The following is an 18,476-nucleotide window of genomic DNA, read 5'->3' as shown; positions in this document are numbered from 1 at the left end:
AGCCCTCATGCCTACAATCTTTAATCAGAGCACACCTGAAGCCTTCCTTTCTTCCTACTACAGAGCTTTCCCACTTCTCTGCCAAATGCCAAGTATGGTGGCTGACTTCCTTGCTATAATAAGCTCTGCATAAATAAGCCGTTGCTTGTTCTCAGTTGGGAGGTCTTCCTTTATTGCCACAACTGTCTTTAAAAGCAGAGCTTCCTGACATGCTGTGTGATGTTAGGTAAGTCGTTTCCTCTCTTTGGGCCTCACTTTCTTCAACGGAAAAACTGGTTCAACATTTAATCATGCTTTTATTCAACAAACATTCTATGCCACTTAAAGAAATTGGGCCCTAAGAGGTGCTAGACGTTGGGCGGATGTTAGAGGCACAAAGATGAACATATCAAGGACATAGTCTGCTCTCTGGGAATGTAGGACGTAGTAAAAGGAGACAGATGTGTGAACAGGCATAGTCAAGTGAATGTTATGGATGCTTATACCAGCATCCATCCTACAAAGGCGCAATGAGGTGGAGAAGAGTGGTCAGTGGGAAGAAAAGGGCCGGGAAAGGATTCCCAGAGGAAGCCTCCTTCCCAGCCTCCCCCCACCCCCACCCCCCTACCGTTCTCCTTGATTTCTGCAGGGCCCGAAGCGCTCTGTGTCTCTGGGAGAGCTGGACCACTCTCCCCTCCCGACTTTGCGTGGCGAGAAGGGAGTACCATGGAGACGCGGAGCCCTCCACCGTCCTAGAGAAGCCGGAATGGCAAGAGTGCTGCAGCCTCCGCCTCTCGCATGCGGAGACCTGACCCACGCAGAAAGTGGGGAGCTGGGCATGGGTCTGGTTGGGGCTTGGAGCCTGGCTCTTGTTCGGGAGGCTCCCGGGCGGGGGGCCGCTATGTCAGGCCCGCCCGGGTCTGGAGCGTCCCTCCCTGACCCTGGGTAGTCCCCGGTCGGGCCCGGTGAGCGCTGAGCCGGCGCCACGAAGCTGGCTCGGCTCTGCCCGGGGCTCTAGGCCCACATGAGGGGCGGAGAGGAGGCAGTGCGGCTACCGGTAAATCGGGGCACAGCCCAGAGTGGATGGCCCGGAGGAACAGGTAGGGGCAGAGTGGATCCGACATCCCCCAGGCTTGCGGCGGCAGGGGAAGCACACGTGCAGATGCACAAGCATGAGCCAATTCTGGGGCAGAGGTGTCCCAGCACAGAGCGCTGTGTGCGGCGACGAATGGCCAGAATTTCCACGACTGGTTTTACAGAGCTGGTTTTGTTTGAGGTCGGTCTTGAGAAGAACATGAGCTTGCAGGAGCAGGAGGAAGGATCTGGATCTTCAGGCCGGGGGTGGGGATGGAGGGGGGTGTAGGTCCAAGGATACAGAACTGGGCAAGGAAAGGGTTTGGGTTCATAACGGAACCGTGACAGTATAGGGCATGAGGGTGGTCTTGCAGGAGATGATCCTTGGGAAGTAAGCTGGGTCCCTGAATGGCGACTGGAGTTGTCTGCAGTTCAGAGGAGTTGGACTTTTTTAGGCAGGCAAAAGTGAGCCAGCCAAAGTCTTTGAGCCTTGGAATGCTGGGGAAGTTGCTGTGAGAACATTGCCGGGCAAGGACTGATGGGAATGGACCAGAATTGGCCCCTCCATAGTATTGAGATTGAGATCCTGAATGAGGCAGTGGCTGGGAATTATAAGAAGTCTTGATGGCTCCAAGTTAGCACTGTTTGTGTTTCTCAAGGAAGAGAGTGAGAGGGAAAGGCAAGAAAAGAAAAGGTGCAGGAGCTAGGGCTCCCAGAAATACAGAAAAAGGAACACTGAGACTGGGATGTGGGGAAGAGAGTAGGGTAGGTGCATTAGGGAGTAGTCAGAGTTGGGCTCTGCCCTGTTGAGTACAGCCTCTCGAGCAGCCTGTGTGTTCTGAGGGGCCCTTAGCTGCCTCTTTGGCTGGTGGCAGTGACTGGGAGGGAGAGAAGAGCAAGAGTCCTAGACAGGGGCAGCAGGGGTGGCAGGAGTGAGGATAGAGGACAGTGTGCCATAGTAGGTAAGAGCCAGAGAGTCCCACAGGCCTGAGTTCTGTCTCAGCTCTTTAACTCGGGGGATGTTAATCTCTGAGCCTCAGTTTCCCTTCTGTAAAATGGGTCTAATGTCCTTCTCACAGTCTGTGAGGCGTGCCCAGAGTAATATATGTAAAGTGCTTGGCACAGGCTCAATAAATGTCAGTTGCTCTTGTTATCCAGGGTTGGTGACCTCTGAAGGAGGATACACTGTGGAGAAAGGTTGGCACTTAGAGCACATATGGGAATGAAAAGGGAAAACTTGCAGAGACTCATGAAAAAGATGAGAGGATGTTTGCTGAAGTAAAAATGAAGAGACATGAGAAGATTGGTAGCTGATCCCTTATATCTTTGTAAGTAGGGGGCAAAAATCTGTTGAGAGTTCCCTTAGACATTCAGAATCCAGAAACTCAGTGGGCATCCCCTCCAGTACCTCTTAGTGCCTGGGTCTACCCAGACTCCAGGCCTGGGTCCTGGGATTGTCCTAGGGCATTTAAACACATGTTGTTTCAGGAGTCAGTGACCTTCGAGGATGTAGCCATCTACTTCTCTGAGAATGAATGGACCGGCCTGACCCCTGCTCAGAGGGCCCTGTACAGGGATGTGATGCTGGAGGATTATGGGGCCGTGGCTTCGTTGGGTAAGGGTCTTTCCCTCTGGACTCTGCCTCTACCCTTTGGAATTTCTTGGCTCCTTCTTCCTCAAAGGCTCAGGAGTCTTTGATAACCTCAGTTGAGTGGCAACTTCAGGCTCTTGTATTCTTAATGACCCAACCTTAGTGGTTGCTGGGAAGTAGGAAGTCCTGGTATCAATTCAGGCCTCACATAGGACTTCCTTACCCCCGGCTGAGAGCTTCTGTTCTCCTGACTCATGTGCTGTGGATACAGTGGGAGGAGAGAAGATTCCTGGTGCCCCTCTGAGCCCTCAGTTCCCACCACCTCAGTTTGGGAGACCCAGCCCAATACCAACCATCCTCATGCAGACGTCTGAGCTTGAGAGCTCTCGGAGAGGGAGAGCACAAGAAAGCTCAGTTCCTCAAAGAGTGAAGTCATCTGTTTGCTCACTCATGCTGTTATTGAGCACCCCTTCCTCTCTGTTTCCTGACCATTGTGAGCCTCCAGGCCCCTCTCCCCTGGGTCTCCTGTCCCTTTCCCCGGACTTCCTTTTCTTGTTCTCCCTAGTAATTTCCCTTCTTTCCCCTCCCGCCCCTGAAGACACAGGCCTGGGAGGAGCCCTGGGGTTGCTCTGTGTCACCCTACTCACCCACCTGTCCCATTTCCTTCCTGTCAAGCAGCATTTCCATTTCCCAAGCCGGCTCTGATTTTCCAGCTGGAACGAAGCACCATGGAGCTTGGCTCCTCAGGGAGCTCTGGATGGAGAGGGCCCGAGGGGCACCTCCTCAGGTGAGCGAGGATACATGTGCCAGTCATCTGACCAGTTCCCTTGTCTTAATCTTTAAATTGTCATGGGTGTGTGTTCTCTTAACCTAGTGCTGTAGACACCAGTGGGATTCCTTGTTTTCCTCTGTGTTCCCATGGTTTTCCATCTTCTTGAGTCCTTGCTGTATTCATCCGGGCTCTTCTGTCTGCCATCTTCATGCACCTGTTTTTCCTCTTCCCCATCTCCACTGTTCTTTTCAGGGCCGTTATGTATCTTTACTCCCTAACTTTTCTGTTTCCTTTCTGATCTGAGGTGGCCTTTCTACTTTCCTGGCCTGCTTATAATCTTCCAGTAGAAGATTCGGACTGCCCTTTGGGGTATCATGGCCATTTTTTTTTTTTTTTTGCGGTACTCTCACTGTTGTGGCCTCTCCCGCTGCGGAGCACAGGCTCCGAACGCGCAGGCTCAGCGTCTATGGCTCACGGGCCCAGCCGCTCTGCGGCATGTGGGATCTTCCCAGACCGGGGCACGAACCCGTGTCCCCTGCATCGGCAGGCGGACTCTCAACCACTGCGCCACCAGGGAAGCCCTTATCATGGCCATTTTTATCATTAGAAATCAAGAAGTCTAAATAACCCTGAGCCAAATACTTCCTGTTCCTCAGGGATTTCTGGTGGGAAAGCCCTGGCATTTGTTTAGGCCCAACACAGGGCTTCCCTGCTCCTAATTTCCTACTGAGAACTGTGTCCTCTTATTGCCCCCTGGCCCCATTTCATCTTCTTCCCACAGAGGCTCTTCTGTGGGCACAGGTGACTTGAGCTGTGCCCTCAACTCCCCCATTCACACAGTTCCTTGCTGTGTCTGGAAGTCTTTCCATGTTAGGATACCGTTGATTGCAAGTAACAACCCAATTCAAACTGGCTTAAATAAAAAAGAGGAATTTATTGTTTTGTGTAATTGGCAAGTCCATAGGTAGAATGGGCTGCAGGTACATTTGGATCAGAATTTCAGTCTCTGCTCTTCTCTGTCTCCTCATATGTTGGTTTTGTCTACAGTCTGGCTCCTCTCGTGGTTGTAAGGTGATTGGTTGTAAGGTGATTGGTAGTTGTAACCAGGACTGTGCTTCTTCACACCGATGGAGAGGAACAGAGCAGGCCTTCCTTAGGCTTTCACCACTGTGAATCACAGTCCCAAGTGTTGCTCTGCTGCACCATCTTAAGTCTTATGCCGGCTCTAAATCGGTCTCTGCAGCCAGGGAAAAGCTCTGCACTGATTGACTTGGCCTGGATTGCTGGTCCCTGAAAGGATCTCTCATGTAGTGAGTGGGATGGGATAACCTGTTTGGCTTAGCTCAGTGAGGGCCTGTACCAGGAGCTGGACTTGGGATCACTCCCACCCAAAGGGCCTGGCTACTCTCTAGTGGGGGAGGGGTAGAATGGATGTAGGGAGGCACCTACAGTGTCCTCTACATTCTCTCAGGATCTCAGTACCTACTCTCCCTGCCACTCAAGGGCATTCTCATCTCTGCTTTAGGCAGAAAGCTAACAGCTAAGTTATTCCTTGAGCAAAACCCTTACTCCCTGACTTGCAGCAGCCCTCCTTGGAGCTCATGTCCCTACTCAAAGTCTTAAAGAACAGAGTACTCACGAGGCATATAGTCCTTTGCCTCAGCAGCATGAAAGGTCATCATTTCTTTTTAAGTCCTCTCTCTCTATATATATATATATTTATTTAATTTTTTTATACAGCAGGTTCTTATTAGTTATCCATTTTATACATATTAGTGTATATATGTCAGTCCCAATCTCCCAGTTCATCACACTGAAAGGTCATCATTTGGAAATTGCAGAATTGATCTGTTTCTTAGGAGGATTTGGATGGGAGTTACAAAGAGACCAGTCTTAGCTAAGCCTGAAGAATTTATTAGAGTGGACCTTTGTAAATAGGGGTGTTTATTGTTAGAGTAAGAAGTGACTTCTGGGAATGGCTGAATGAGGCTATGAGGCCATTTCTTATGGATGCCATAGAGAGACCCATTGTTGATCCTTTGTGAAGAGAGAAGGCAGTAGATAAATAGATAGGAAGGAAGGAAAGTAAGAGGTGGTGCTTTCCCAACATAGCCTCAGGAACAGCTCCTTGCAGTTCTTTCCTATCCTGATACTTTGCCATGTGAATTGGCTTTCAGCTCCTAGGGGCAGGTGCAGAAGAGACCTTAGTCTTTCCTGTTTCTTCTTGACATTTTAAAATGAGTGATAAGTTTTTGTATATTGGTGAACTGATAGAATCACGACTTCCGAACCTCTATTTCCTGTCCTTTATATTCTTATTACTCTCAAGTTTCAGGTCATCTGTTTTACCAGTCTTTCCGCCAACCTTCATTCTCCCCTACCACTTCTGTCTCAGCTCCTTTCCTAATGGGCCTCACTCCTCCAGCTGAGTCAGCCTTATTTATATCTTGATCCTGGCAGGATATCCATTTCTAAAGCCTGCTGGGGTCTCCCATCTTGAGCAGGTAGAAGAGCCATTGAAACCGAAACTGCAAGGAGAGGGTCCAAGCCTAATTTGTACCGGTAAGTGAGAGGGAAATGAGCACTTTTCTACCAGTCACACATTTTTCTCCTGTCTTTCCTTTGTAAAATGTTAAAATTCCATTCCACTTATGTTCTAAATAAAAGACCCTCTAAAAATCCCCAAATCAACTAATTAATCAGAGGAAATGTAAACTCTAAACTTCCAGCTTTTATTTGGACAAGTGCAGATAATTAAATTTGGATGGATCTTTCATCTTAGGCTCAAACTGAACAGAGGGCTTACCTATCTGGCTGCAGGGGTCAATCAATATGTTAAAGGTAAATGCTGTATTTTTCTCATTGTGTTCATTGCTGGGGATCAGAAATCAAGTAATATATGGCTCTTGTCCCGGAAAGGCTCACAGTCTGATGAGACATTATACAAAAATGTATAATTATAACAAAATGTGATGCTGTAACAGAGATTTGAATAAGACACTATGGAACAAAGAGACACTTTGGCCAACACTGCGTAAAGTAATTCAGGGAAGCACTTTTCATGGTGGACCTGGTGTTTGGATTGAATGAAAAGACTTTATTTCCATTCAGTGTTGAAAAGTATGAGAGAGTCTTCTTTGTGCTCCCTACCGTGTGTGATAAGCTCAGGGTCCCCAGGTATACCACAGATATTCTTTATTTCTGAACAGGTCCTCTGCTCTGAATCCTGGCTAGTTCTTCTCATGTTATAAACTGAACTACCTAGAAGGAATTTTGACTTATCTCCCTTAGAATTCAATTCAACTATTTCCCAAGAGCATCCCCCGCCCCCAACTCCCCACCTGCCGGCCCCATGCTTGCTCGGGTGCTGGAAATCAGAGCCCTCAGCCCTTAGGGACTGTCTGCCTAATTTCTGCCTTTTGATTTTGGTTGCTTTCTGTGTGTTAGCTCTGTTTCGCCGTTTTCAGCTAGGTCAGGGCCACTTAGACACAGGGGTGGCACTTGGAGAAAAATGGACATATTAATACCACTTGGTGACCTCAGTCACTCTGTCATGGGTATTGATGACATTTGCAGTTCTGGTTTCTTCTTTCAGAGTCTGTGTCCAAGAGTGAGAAAGAAGGTTTTATTCTGAAGGAGGATACTTTTGAGGAGGCACAGGACCACATGGTGCTATCAGGTGGACCCCAGTGCTGTGGTTCCCAGGAATTCTGGTTTGGAAAAACCTGTGAAGAGGAGAAAAGCAGGTTAATGAGATGGCCTGCCTACCCCAATAGGGAAAGTGTGGAGAACACTACATGTGACATTATAGAAGTGATTGTCAAGGATGAGATGACCTCAGTAGAAGAGCATTTGAAAGATGCTGATGTTTATACCCGCCTTGTACCTCAGAAAAGTCTACGTGAGCAGGTATTCTATATATGTGAAGAATGTGGCAAGTGTTTTGTTCAAAATGAAGACTTTGATCAACATCAGAGAATTCATATTGGGAAGAAAGTCTGTGGATGTAAGGAATGCAGGAAGACTTTCAGTTTCAGATAACACTGCATTGTACATCAGAGGACTCACACTGGGGTGAAGCCCTACGTATGTCAAGAATGTGCTAAAGCCTTCATTTGGAAGTCAAACCTGATTGGGCACCAGAGAATTCACACTGGAGAGAAACCCTTTGAATGTAAGGAATGTGGGAAGGGCTTTTGTCAGAACACAAGCCGTGCACACAACATCAGCGAATCCACACCGGGGAGAAACCATATACATGTAAGGAATGTGGGAAAAGTTTTACTCAGAACCCAGTCCTTCTTCGACATCAGAGAATCCACACCGGGGAGAAAGTTTATGAATGTAAGGACTGTGGGAAAGGCTTCATGTGGAAGTTGGATCTTGCTCAGCACCAATGGGTCCACACTGGAGAGAAGCCTCATGAATGTATTGACTGTGGGAAAAGCTTCATTTGCAAGGCACACCTTACTCGTCATCAGAGAATCCATACTGGGGAAAGACCCTATAAATGTAATGACTGTGGGAAGGCCTTCAGTCAGAATTCTGTTTTGATCATGCACCAGAGGCACCATGCTAGAGAGAAACCCTATAACTGTCAGACTTCTCACTTTCTTGAACATTAGAGAATGCATAATGGTGATACTTATTTATAATTCTTATGCTACAGGAACCCCAGCCACAAGATGAGATGACTGCCCACAGTTTGCTGTAACTGTAATAGCCAGTATTGTCTTGTCCCTTCTCCTGAGTGGATACCCTGTCCTTCAGCAAGACTGGTCTCTCTGTTCAGCCATACTCATACTAGGCAACATTTAGTTGAGCACCTACTCTATTTCAGGTACTGTGCTAACCATTTTACATACATTCCTTAACTTTTCTTAATCCTATAAGGTAGGTACTCTTATCCTCATTTTACAAATGAGAAATCTGAGGTTGAAAGAGGTTATAAACTCATTCAAGTTCACTCAGGTAGTAAAGTTTAGAGTTAAGATTGGAACCAGGCCTTTCTGACTCCCGAATCTATTGTTCTTTATCTGTGCACATTTCTGCTTCTGCCTGTTTTTATTTGCTCAAATTTCCCTGGGCTAAAAGTCTCCTTTCCTCATCTAAGACTCAGCTCCTTCAGGTGAACAGACCTCTCTTCCTTTTCTAATTGTAGTCAGTACCACCCAAGTTGGTATTTAATTATGTGCTATCTTATATTTTTTCTAATAGTCTCATGCCTGTTAGTCCGGCTAAATGACTCTTTGAGGACCAACACTGCATTTCTTTATGTTTTTCAAATTTTGAAACGTATTTATTTTTGACTAGCTATAACATACTCATGATAAAAAAAAATTGAAATAGTTCAAAAAGGTGTTCAGTGAAAAGTAAATTTCCTTGTCACTCCTGTCTCCCAGTCCTTCTCAGAGACAATGTGTTGTTTCTGTGTCTTTCTGGGTACATGCCCGCACAAGTATTTATTAATACTACTTTCCATAAGTCTACCCCACTTAAAACCATATTTGATATAGTGATATTGCTATTACTTTGCCAACTCCAGGACCTTCTCTTCCTCAGAAGTTGTTGGCCTCCTTTAGGTCACTAAGGTAACTTAAGGAAAGCAATGGAGACAGTCTGGGTTGTGCAGTCTTGGGAGACCTGATTGCCCTTGTGTTATAAGAGAGTACTCTGGGACTGGGAAAATGTAAACCAACGGAATTTTTTTTCATAAAAATTTGTAGAGCTACAACCCCTCTCATAGCACCACTATCCTAAATTCTCTCCTAGTCTGTCCCCTTCTCATCACCATAATACCTACGTCCCAAAGTAAGCTGTGGGGCTATCACCAAAGGAGGGAGAAGTGGTCACTTCATGCTCTTCTGGGTATCCTCAATCAGCAGTGGCAATATAATCCAGTATCTTGGTGTCAGGATCACAAATGCCCTGCATAGGTCCATGATCAAACATAAATGCTAGGCACGCATAGATTCTACGCAGCAAGTAAGGGGAAGGTGAAGAATTCCAAAATTAACTTGATTACAGACTTGAAATCAAGTCTGTAAAATAAAATATTTTTTGAAAGGGGATACAGGCTGTTAAAATATTAATTATGAAGAAATGCAGGATATTAATGAATGGTATGAACCATCTTAAAGAGTCAGAGAACCAAAGGCCCTATTCAGAGAAGAAGAACGCTGGCCAAAACAGAGGAAACATCCATTCCAGACCCTCCACCTTTAGAGCCATTTTCCGGACTGCAGTTTGCCCCATTGCTGTTTAGGCATTCCACTTTATAAGCTCCCAGCCAGTGAGTATAATGGTTGATAAAGGAGCAAGGAGAAGCCAGAGGCCTGCTTGGACCAAACTTCTGCTTCCTGAAAAGTACAAACATACTGTTAACTCTGGAGTTTCTGACTGCTGAAGGCAAAGACCATGTAGTAAGGAGAACTTGGTCTGGTGTAGTCCAGCTAGAGTACCTCTAATAAGCAGGAAAAATTTTATTTTGTTACTACACAGACCCAGGAAATGGAAATGAGTGATGTGAACACGTGTTTTGAGGAAGTTGTTTATTACGCAAATATTACCGAGCACCTGCTTGTATGCAAAGCACTGCGCCAGGTGCTGTAAAGGAATGATAAGTCAGACCTGCTCCCTGCCTTCCTGGAACATTAATCTAGTGAAGATTAAAGGGACCAACCAAAAAAAATCAAGTGAACAAGATTATTAAAGCTTGCCAAGTGCTCTGAAGGGAATGAACAAGGTACAGAAAGTGGGGCCCTCTTTCTGTAGATGCTCACAGGAGGCCTATCCTAAGAGGTAACATTAAAGGTATGACTCAGAGGATGAGAAAGAGCCTCTTGTACCAAGAACAGGAAGAACCGCAGGCAGAGGGAACAGCTGTGCAGACTCCCTTATGTGTGAAGAGTTTGGCACGTTCAAGAAAACAGGTTTTGGCAAAACGAACAGAGCATGTGTGGCACCAGTTGGGATTATACAGATCGATGGGCCAGATCATTCACTTCCACCCTAAGTGAAAAGAAGTCATTGAAGAGTATTCAGTGGAGGGATGACGTGTTTGATTCTGATTATAAGATGATGATGAGCACTCTGGCTGCTAATAGAAAATGGGTTGTAAGGGGACAAAAGTGAAAGTAGAGATCATGTTGGAGACTGCTAGCCGTCCAAGTTGGAGATGACGGTGGCCTGGAGAGGGTGGTGGTAATGGAAATGAAGAGAAGGTGGATTTAAGATATATTTGGAAATAAAATCAGTGAGCTGCTGCCAGTGGATTAGATGCAAGGATAATGGACAGGGAGGAATCAGGAATAGCTTTCTGGCTTCTGACTTGAGCAGCTGAGTTAGACAGTGGTGCCGTTTACTGGAATGAATAAGACTGGAATGGGAATAGGTTTGGAGATGGAAAAGTCTAGAACTCTACTTTGGATTAACATTTGCGATAAGTGTGAGATGTACAATTAGAAATTTCAATTAGGTGGTTTTATATATGGGCTGGACCTCTGGGTTAGTGATACCTGGAGCTGTACATTTGAGAGCGGTCAAACGAACAGAAGGTATTTAAAGCCATGGGAAGAAATGAATGTAATCCCCTAGAGCTGCACTATTCAATACAGTAGCCACTAGCCACGTGTGGGTATTAAAATTAAATTTAAAATGTATGTCCTTAGCCATACTGGCCAGATTCCAAGCACCCAGTAACTATATGTGGTAGTTGGCTACCTTATTGGATGGTGCAGGCGTAGAACATTTTCATTGATGCAGAAGGGTCTATTGGACAGTACTGCCCCCAGAGACAGTACAGCAAAATACGAGGGCCCAGGATGAAGTCTTCTGGAATACCAACTCTACTTAGGGAGTTGGACAGGGGGAAACACCAAGAAGAAATGCTACTAGGAATTCTCTTTCAAAGATGGAAATGTTTGTAGGCAGAGTGGTGGAATGGCAAGACAAATTTTAGAAGTATCACAATGAGAGAATTAGCAAAACATGGCAAAAGATAGGTGTTCTAGGAGAATTAAGAAATAGCATGTGGAAATGGATGTCCAGTAAGGGTCTCTAGCAGATATGACAAAATCCTGGGCATTCCACATGATCTGACTTAAAACATTGGTGACGTGGCAAACCCAAAATTCACATAGGTAGGGTAGGGGAGCCTGGAAGATACCTCAAAGAGATTGGAAATTATCCACTGGAGAATCTGGAACTGAGAGTATATTTTCACCAAATTTGGAAGGTATGTTACGGTATGACAGACATTAGTCCGGTGGGATTCACGAAGTTAGGGTTAGGGCATGAAAGGTACCTATTGAGACACTTAACCTCCAAGCACCTGAGATGAAATACAAATGAGGAGCTTGTGTGACCACTAAGAGAAAATGTGATATTAAGGTGCTATACAAGAAAACCGTGCTTTCAAATATAAGCCAGGATCAGTATAATTAATTTGCAAATGACAGAAAACCCAAATCTAACTAGTTTAATAAAAGTTGTTTATAGGCTCACATAACTGAAAAGTTCAGAGGTAGGACAATGTTCCAATACCTATTGAGAGGGATAGAGTTCAGACCTAGAGAAGATTCTCTGATGTTGAAAGACAATTCCTCTGCCCAGTGATTGAGATGTAAATTACTTTATAGAGTGGAAAATTGCTTCCTTACTTTAGCAGAAAGAGAAAACAAAAAGAACTGGCTTTAACCATTTTTTTTCTCCGAAAGAAGGACTATATTTGTCTGGTGGAAGTGATACAGGTATTGGAGTTAAGCAACTGAATTGTTCAGCCTCTACCCCCATTTCCAGCATACGTAGTCCAGGCTAAAGTGTGCTTAGCTTGAATGCAGCTGGAAACCCGATGTCTTCTGATTTCCACTGTATTGTACCCCCTAAAGCCGATAAAAACTTATTCATTGTCAAGTATATAACAGAAACTTTATTCTGTTGATAATATCAAAAGAAATGAGAAAGAACTGGTGTGAAAGAAGAAGCCAAACAGTACATTTGTCTGGCAGACAATCAGCTGGTGTCTTGGGTTGTGTCTTATACTACAGATTTCTCTTCCCACAAGAGCACCCGGTAGAAAACTCGACGTAGGCTTTTCACTCTGACCCCTTCTCTTTGAGAAAATATTAACTCTGAGTGCAAGGGATCTAACTACCAGGCCCCAAATTTATTTTATTATTTTCCTGGGGGGCTCAAAGGGTATTCAGGCAAATGGGGCTAAGCTCCCTTACTATTTCTGCCTTGCGGGTGGCAGATCAGATTCCCTGATGTTCCTTTGAAAAATACAAGCCTGGGTGAAGAGGAAACAAGAAAAAGAAGGGAGTGATATATGCTGGAAACTGGTGGCAAATAAGATTCAAAACAAAGAGAACCCCCAGGATATATAAAGCGAAAGTATTCTGAAAAGGTGACAGATATACCTGAGGGAAGCCGCACATGGTGATGTTAATGTGGAAACTGAAAATCAACTCAGCGCAAACATAAGAGGTGGGCATGGTCCATCCCGAGAGCCCTGATGCCGGCTCCACCTGCAGGTGGGGCTGGAGGCTGTTGCCCTGCAGAGTGGGAGTTGTTCTGAAAGACTAGTTCTGGTTCATGACAGCTACTCTCTATTTCTCTTCTGTCTGTACACTAGCTCCTCAGCCCGTAGCAACTGACCTCTGCTCCCACCAAACCCCTTGAACTGAGGTTACTACCAGCGCCTGGCTTCTCAGGCTTCATCGTCTACGGTATGTATCCCTGTTGATAATTTACACCCCTTGCAAATGTCCTCTTGGCTCTCTGGTCACCACTTTCTCCTGACATTCCTGACCTGTTAGTTCCTGCCTCCTTTGAGTTTCCTCCATTTCTGTCCACCCTCTAAAGATAAGTAGTCACGTAGGGATCCAGTCTTGTCCCTCTTCTAATTCTATACAGTGTCACCAGGTGACAGGATTATTTACCCATTTGGATTAAACTATATCTGGGGGACTTCCCTGGTGGTCCAGTGGTTAGGACTCCTTGCTGTCACTGCCGAGGGCCTGGGTTCAATCCCTGGTCAGGGAACTAAGATCCCACAAGCTGCGTGGTATGGCCAAAAAAAAATAAATAAAAATAAATTACATCTGGGAGCCACATGTACAAAAATGAACTTATTATCCTTACCCACAGGTACACACTAACCCCTGTTTTCTCCACCACCTGCCCACTTGTTCAGCCCAGGAACCTCATGGAAATCTTCAGTTCCTCTCTATCCTGCACCCTTATAAATAGACTACGTTTTAATGATTCCATTTCACAGATGCAGCAGGTTGGCCATTTCCTTTCCACATCCTCTGCTCTATTTTCCAGTTACCACGTCAGAGTTTTGTGATAGCTGTTGTCTTTTCAATCCTCTCTCATTCTTAGATCAAGAAAATTTCCTTAAAATGAAAATCAAATCGTATCACTCTCTTTCTGAAATTCCTTTAATGATTCTTGTCTATAAAACAAAACCCAAGTTCCTTAGGTGAGTATTCAAAACTCTGTCAGTGACTGGTTATAATCAATGATTTTATGCTCGCTCTCCTCAATCTCCCACTTAAGTCTCAACGGCACCCATACTTCTCTGCTTCTCATTCTCAACCACATCTTGCTCTTTCAGGGAATGTGTGAATATATCAGTATAGGTCAGTGGTTCTCAACTGGCAGTGATTTTGCGCCTTTCTCCTAGAAGACGTTTGGCAATGTTTAGACACATTTTTTGTTGTCACAGTTGGGGATAGGGCTGCTACTGACATCTAGTGGGCATCTAGAGGCCAGGGATGCAACTAAATATACTACAATGCACAGGGAAGTCTCCCACGACAAAGAATTATCTGGCCCCAAATGCCATTAGTGCTGCTGTTAAGAAAATCTTGTATAGGGCAACCACACGTGGAAGTCTGTTGATCATATCTACTGTATCAGACAAATAGGTACAAAGACAAATAGAACATCCATGTCCAAGGAGTACCTATTTACTCTATTTGCGAGAAATCACTACTTGTGTTAATATTGGATAGAAGCTCTGTGAAATGAGCTTTACGTGTGAAAATGTGTGTTGTGTTTTCTTTTGTGTCCTTCAGTTCATGCTTTTAACTACTCTTTGTCCTTACTAGTCTTTCTGCCCACAAAGATGTGGTGTGTAGCATCATCTGACAACTTTTCCCGTGACCCACGTGCCTTGCTTCCCTCACCTTCCTGGAAGTCTTTTTTTTTTTTTTAATTTTTATTTCAATCTTTTTATTTATTTATTTATTTATTTGGCTGTGCCAGGTCTTAGTTGCGGCACGGGGGATCTTTAGTTGCGGCATGTGAGATCTTTTACTTGCAGCATGTGGGATCTAGTTCCCTGACCAGGGATCGAACCCGGGCCCCCTGCCGTGAGAGTGCGGAGTCTTAGCCACTGGACCACCAGGGAAGTCCCCCTGGAAGTCTTTAGAGTCAGAATACCATGAACTTGGCGAAACTGCAGACCTGAAATTGGGTTGTGAGATTTTTGTCTTGCTGTTCATGCATGATGTATGAGCAGAGGGAGGAGAACTAGGTGTGACAATAGCAATCATTTTGTCTCAAAACAAACCAGTTAAAGTGTAAAGATCCACCAGCACATACAGTTTTATGCAGTTGGGAATCTGTGGTCTAACCAGTGGCAGCTGTTGTGTTGCAGGCATTGTCTTTAATGAGTGTACCTCGCAGAATCAATCCACAGCAGGATCCCTGTTTTCCAGTGATGAACTAAGTAGCTGACACAGAGTGGGATTTGGAAGTAGGTTACTATTATAATACTGTAGTATTTGGGACATGCCTTATAACTTGGGATGTAATTTTAACATGACTACCATTCTTTTTTTTTTCCAACTTACCTTCTCCCCACCCTCGCCAGAGCGATAAAATTAATGAAGAATCTTAAAATCCGTTGATATGTCTTAGGAAAAAAATAGTAGTAGGGAGTCATCAAAATTTATTGTTAAACCATCTGTAAGTCTTGTTTCAGTTTTGTTCCTTTGACTCATTGACTTTATTGCTGAAAAGGACATTTGAAGTTGTCTAGTCCAACTATCTTATTTCTATACAGGAAAAATATAAAAGTTGAGAGTTAAGGACTTTTTCAAGGTCTTCCAGTGTTTGCCTGCATTTTTTTTTTTTTTTGAGGAGTGATAGCATCTTTATTATTGCTGTTAATGGAACAAAAGTTACCTAATCACACCAGCTTCTCTTTTCAAAGAAAACTACAAATATCTTAATAACATCACATATCAAAGAGTAGTTACTTTTGCTGCCTTCTATTAAAAGCAGTTACATGCTAGGAAACAACACATTGCTCACACATTGCCAGAAGCATGGAGGGAACTGAATAGACCGAATAGCATCAGTCTATTCTTATCACATGAAGCCAGATACAGTCAACTCTCAGTAAGCCATTCGCACGGAGGGAACACTGATAATTCACAATAGTTATATCTGCCATTTGAATGCATCACATAGTTTGTTTAGGCTCCTATAAAATTAATTTAAATTAAAAATATGATCCTTAAGCCAGTGTCAACACATGACAAGGAGTGTGAGGTAATGGTGCCGGGGAGGCAGGGAAACATCAGACTAGTATTAGTACTGGGCCACGGGATAAACTAAAGGCACACCACACATACGTGGAGAACTTAGCCAAGAGTGGCTAGGAACTTCAATATATTGTCACTCTTTCTAGATTGGTTTTATATTGGGAGCTATATTTTTCAACACACCGTATGTACATTTTGTTTGTTTAGTGGGCAAATTGATTCATTCAGTTCTGTCACTTTATGAGTATAATTTCACTGGGTCATATTAATAGAAATACATTAATACTCTACGTAAGCTAGGTAGCATTGAGTACACAAGAACAAAGTACTTAAAAGGGCAAGATCACATCAATAGCCTTTCCTTGTCCTGTGGGACAGATAAGGGGATCTTGAATTGAGGTTTTTGATAATAGAGCTTTAATCGGCACAGTCATACTACAGAGAGATGCAGTGGTGTTGAAAAGCACAGGCTATGGATTCAGTCTCGCTCTAATGATGCCTGCATATTTAATAAACATTTTCCTATCTCTGGTGTGTAGTCTCTAGGGAACTCTATTTACAGTTTGGGGGCTCCACATTTCTTCTTGGCTTATAAATCCTGTATCCATTATCTCCCCCAACTTCCTCTCCTGGATGCTTTCCTGTGATCCTGTGATTATGAATCTGGATTCATGGAACCTACAGTTTTCTCAGGCTCCTTACTGGAATGATCTCTGCGTTGTCTCAGCATTCTGAGATGTGCCTGTTATCTTCCTCTTGTGAGCAGAGAATCACGCTGCCAGTACAAACAATGTTAAATGTTAAAACAGAACCTGGGGGAGGGGTTCTTTATGGGAGTTGCGACCAGTCCATCTGGCTGATGTATAATTCTCTGCCTTAAGCTACTGAGAATCGTACTTCTCTCCATAAGAAGAATTGAAGAAGCTAGATGGTGACAGGTTGTGTCCCTTAAAACCAAGCCTCAGGTGAGCTTTGTTCCCTTTGACCTCTGTCCACTTGAGTTTTGAGGTAAGCCAGTGCAGGTACTTCATGGAAACTGTGTCCGAGGTAAAGATGCATCCATCTATATTCACCAAAAGGAGCCTCTGATAGGTTTCAGGTAAGACAAGATAGGTACAGAGAAGAGGTACACCTGGCCTGAGAGGACAGGATGAAGCCTGGAACCCGAGTGGTGGCAGCAAGAATTACCCTTAGGACATGGGTGTACATGAGGACAGGCATAAACTAGTCATATGGAAACTCATTCGCTTATTCTCTTATTAACCAACATTTGAATATATTGGCGTAATGCCAAAAATGTGGGATATTCTAACCAACATTTAAAAATGTTGTAATTGATGATTTGGCATCCATTGATCATAGGGTCAAACTAACAGCCGAAGTTGATTATATTTCCCCTTTGGGTGTGCAAAAATCCTATTACAAACCTTCCAACCACAGACCCCAACATCTGTGTTTTGCTTCCTGCCCAGCAGGAGGACATCCCCACCTAACAACTTCCCACCGCTCTAGTAATAGAGGCCTTTGCCTATGCTTTCTGCCCGCTCCTCTGCCTCCTGACTGACCCCATGGTGCTTCCCCATGGGCCCCCTGCGTGGTGTGGCATGCCCCCTCTTTTCAGGAACTGTAAGTACTTCTTCTTTCCAAGGCAGTTGTCTCCTTGTCTGTGACCTTACCATACATGATTTCTAAAAATCCTGGGTGTATGTTAAACACGGATGAACCCCACAACGTATAAATTTTTATGGCAAGTAATGGTAAATGCTATGAAGGATAATAAAGCAGGGAAGGGGTATAGAAAGGGATAGACAGAGTGATCAGGGACAGACTCTGATGAGGGGACATGTGAACAAGAGACCAAAGTAGGGAGCGAGATGTGCTGACATTTAGGGGCAGCATTTCAGGCAGAGGGAATAGCAACTGCTGGGGCTGAGGAGGAGGGAACATGCTTGGACCATGTCCGTAGGGAGGTGGTGAGGCTTCGGTGCTTAGGCGCGGGATGGGTTCAGCATATGGCAGGTGGACTGAATTGTGTCCCCCCGCAACTTTATATGTTAAAGCCCTAACCTCCAGTACATCATCATGTGACTGTATTTGGAGACAGGATCTTCAAAGACATAATTAAGTTAAAATGAGGCTGTTAGGGTGGTCGCTAATCCAGTCAGACTGGTGTCCATATGAGAAGAGGAGATTAGGACACAGACACCAGGGGTGCACATGCATAGGGGGGTGACCGTGTGAAATGGCAACAAGAGGTTGGCCATCTGCAAGCCAAGGACAGAGGCCTCAGAGGATACCAACCAGCTGGCACCTTGATCTTGGACTTCCAGCCTCCTATACCATAAGAAAATTAATTTCTGTTAAGCCATCCAGTCTGTGAAATTTTGTCATGGCCTAGGGCTAAATCATGATGGCCAAATGTTACCTTGCAGTTATGGTTAGTTAGTCAGTGTGGGTGGAAGTTTGACCTGTGTTCTCCTGGCCCAGTGTGGTTTTCTCT

The 18,476-nt window shown here is 44.7% G+C and overlaps 1 protein-coding gene across 16 annotated transcripts in view; it reads left to right on the top strand.

Moving 5' to 3' along the window:
• The first annotated feature begins 793 nt into the window (after positions 1–793).
• Positions 794–18,476, top strand: part of GASK1A (golgi associated kinase 1A) — a 99,857-nt gene continuing 82,174 nt past the window's right edge. For 5 of the 16 annotated variants that reach the window (XM_029242270.1, XM_029242275.1, XM_029242265.1 and 2 more), the window contains exons 1-5: positions 794–1,079; positions 2,542–2,668; positions 3,323–3,431; positions 5,877–5,978; positions 13,051–13,144. The gene's annotated coding sequence lies outside the window, so the exon portion shown is untranslated. Of the gene's footprint in view, positions 1,080–2,211; positions 2,382–2,541; positions 2,669–2,944; positions 3,432–5,876; positions 5,979–6,238; positions 6,258–7,011; positions 8,257–13,050; positions 13,145–17,451; positions 17,603–18,476 lie in introns of those variants that run through there. The other 11 variants (XM_029242266.1, XM_029242272.1, XM_029242279.1 and 8 more) reach the window with 9 other exon arrangements.

The sequence above is a fragment of the Monodon monoceros genome, unplaced genomic scaffold (genome assembly GCF_005190385.1).
Source record: "Monodon monoceros isolate NGI ecotype Baffin Bay Population unplaced genomic scaffold, NGI_Narwhal_1 Super_Scaffold_3, whole genome shotgun sequence".
Classification (NCBI taxonomy): Eukaryota; Metazoa; Chordata; class Mammalia; order Artiodactyla; family Monodontidae; genus Monodon; species Monodon monoceros.
The sequence above is the reverse complement of the archived record's forward strand: the minus strand, read 5'-3'. Positions and strand labels throughout refer to the sequence as shown.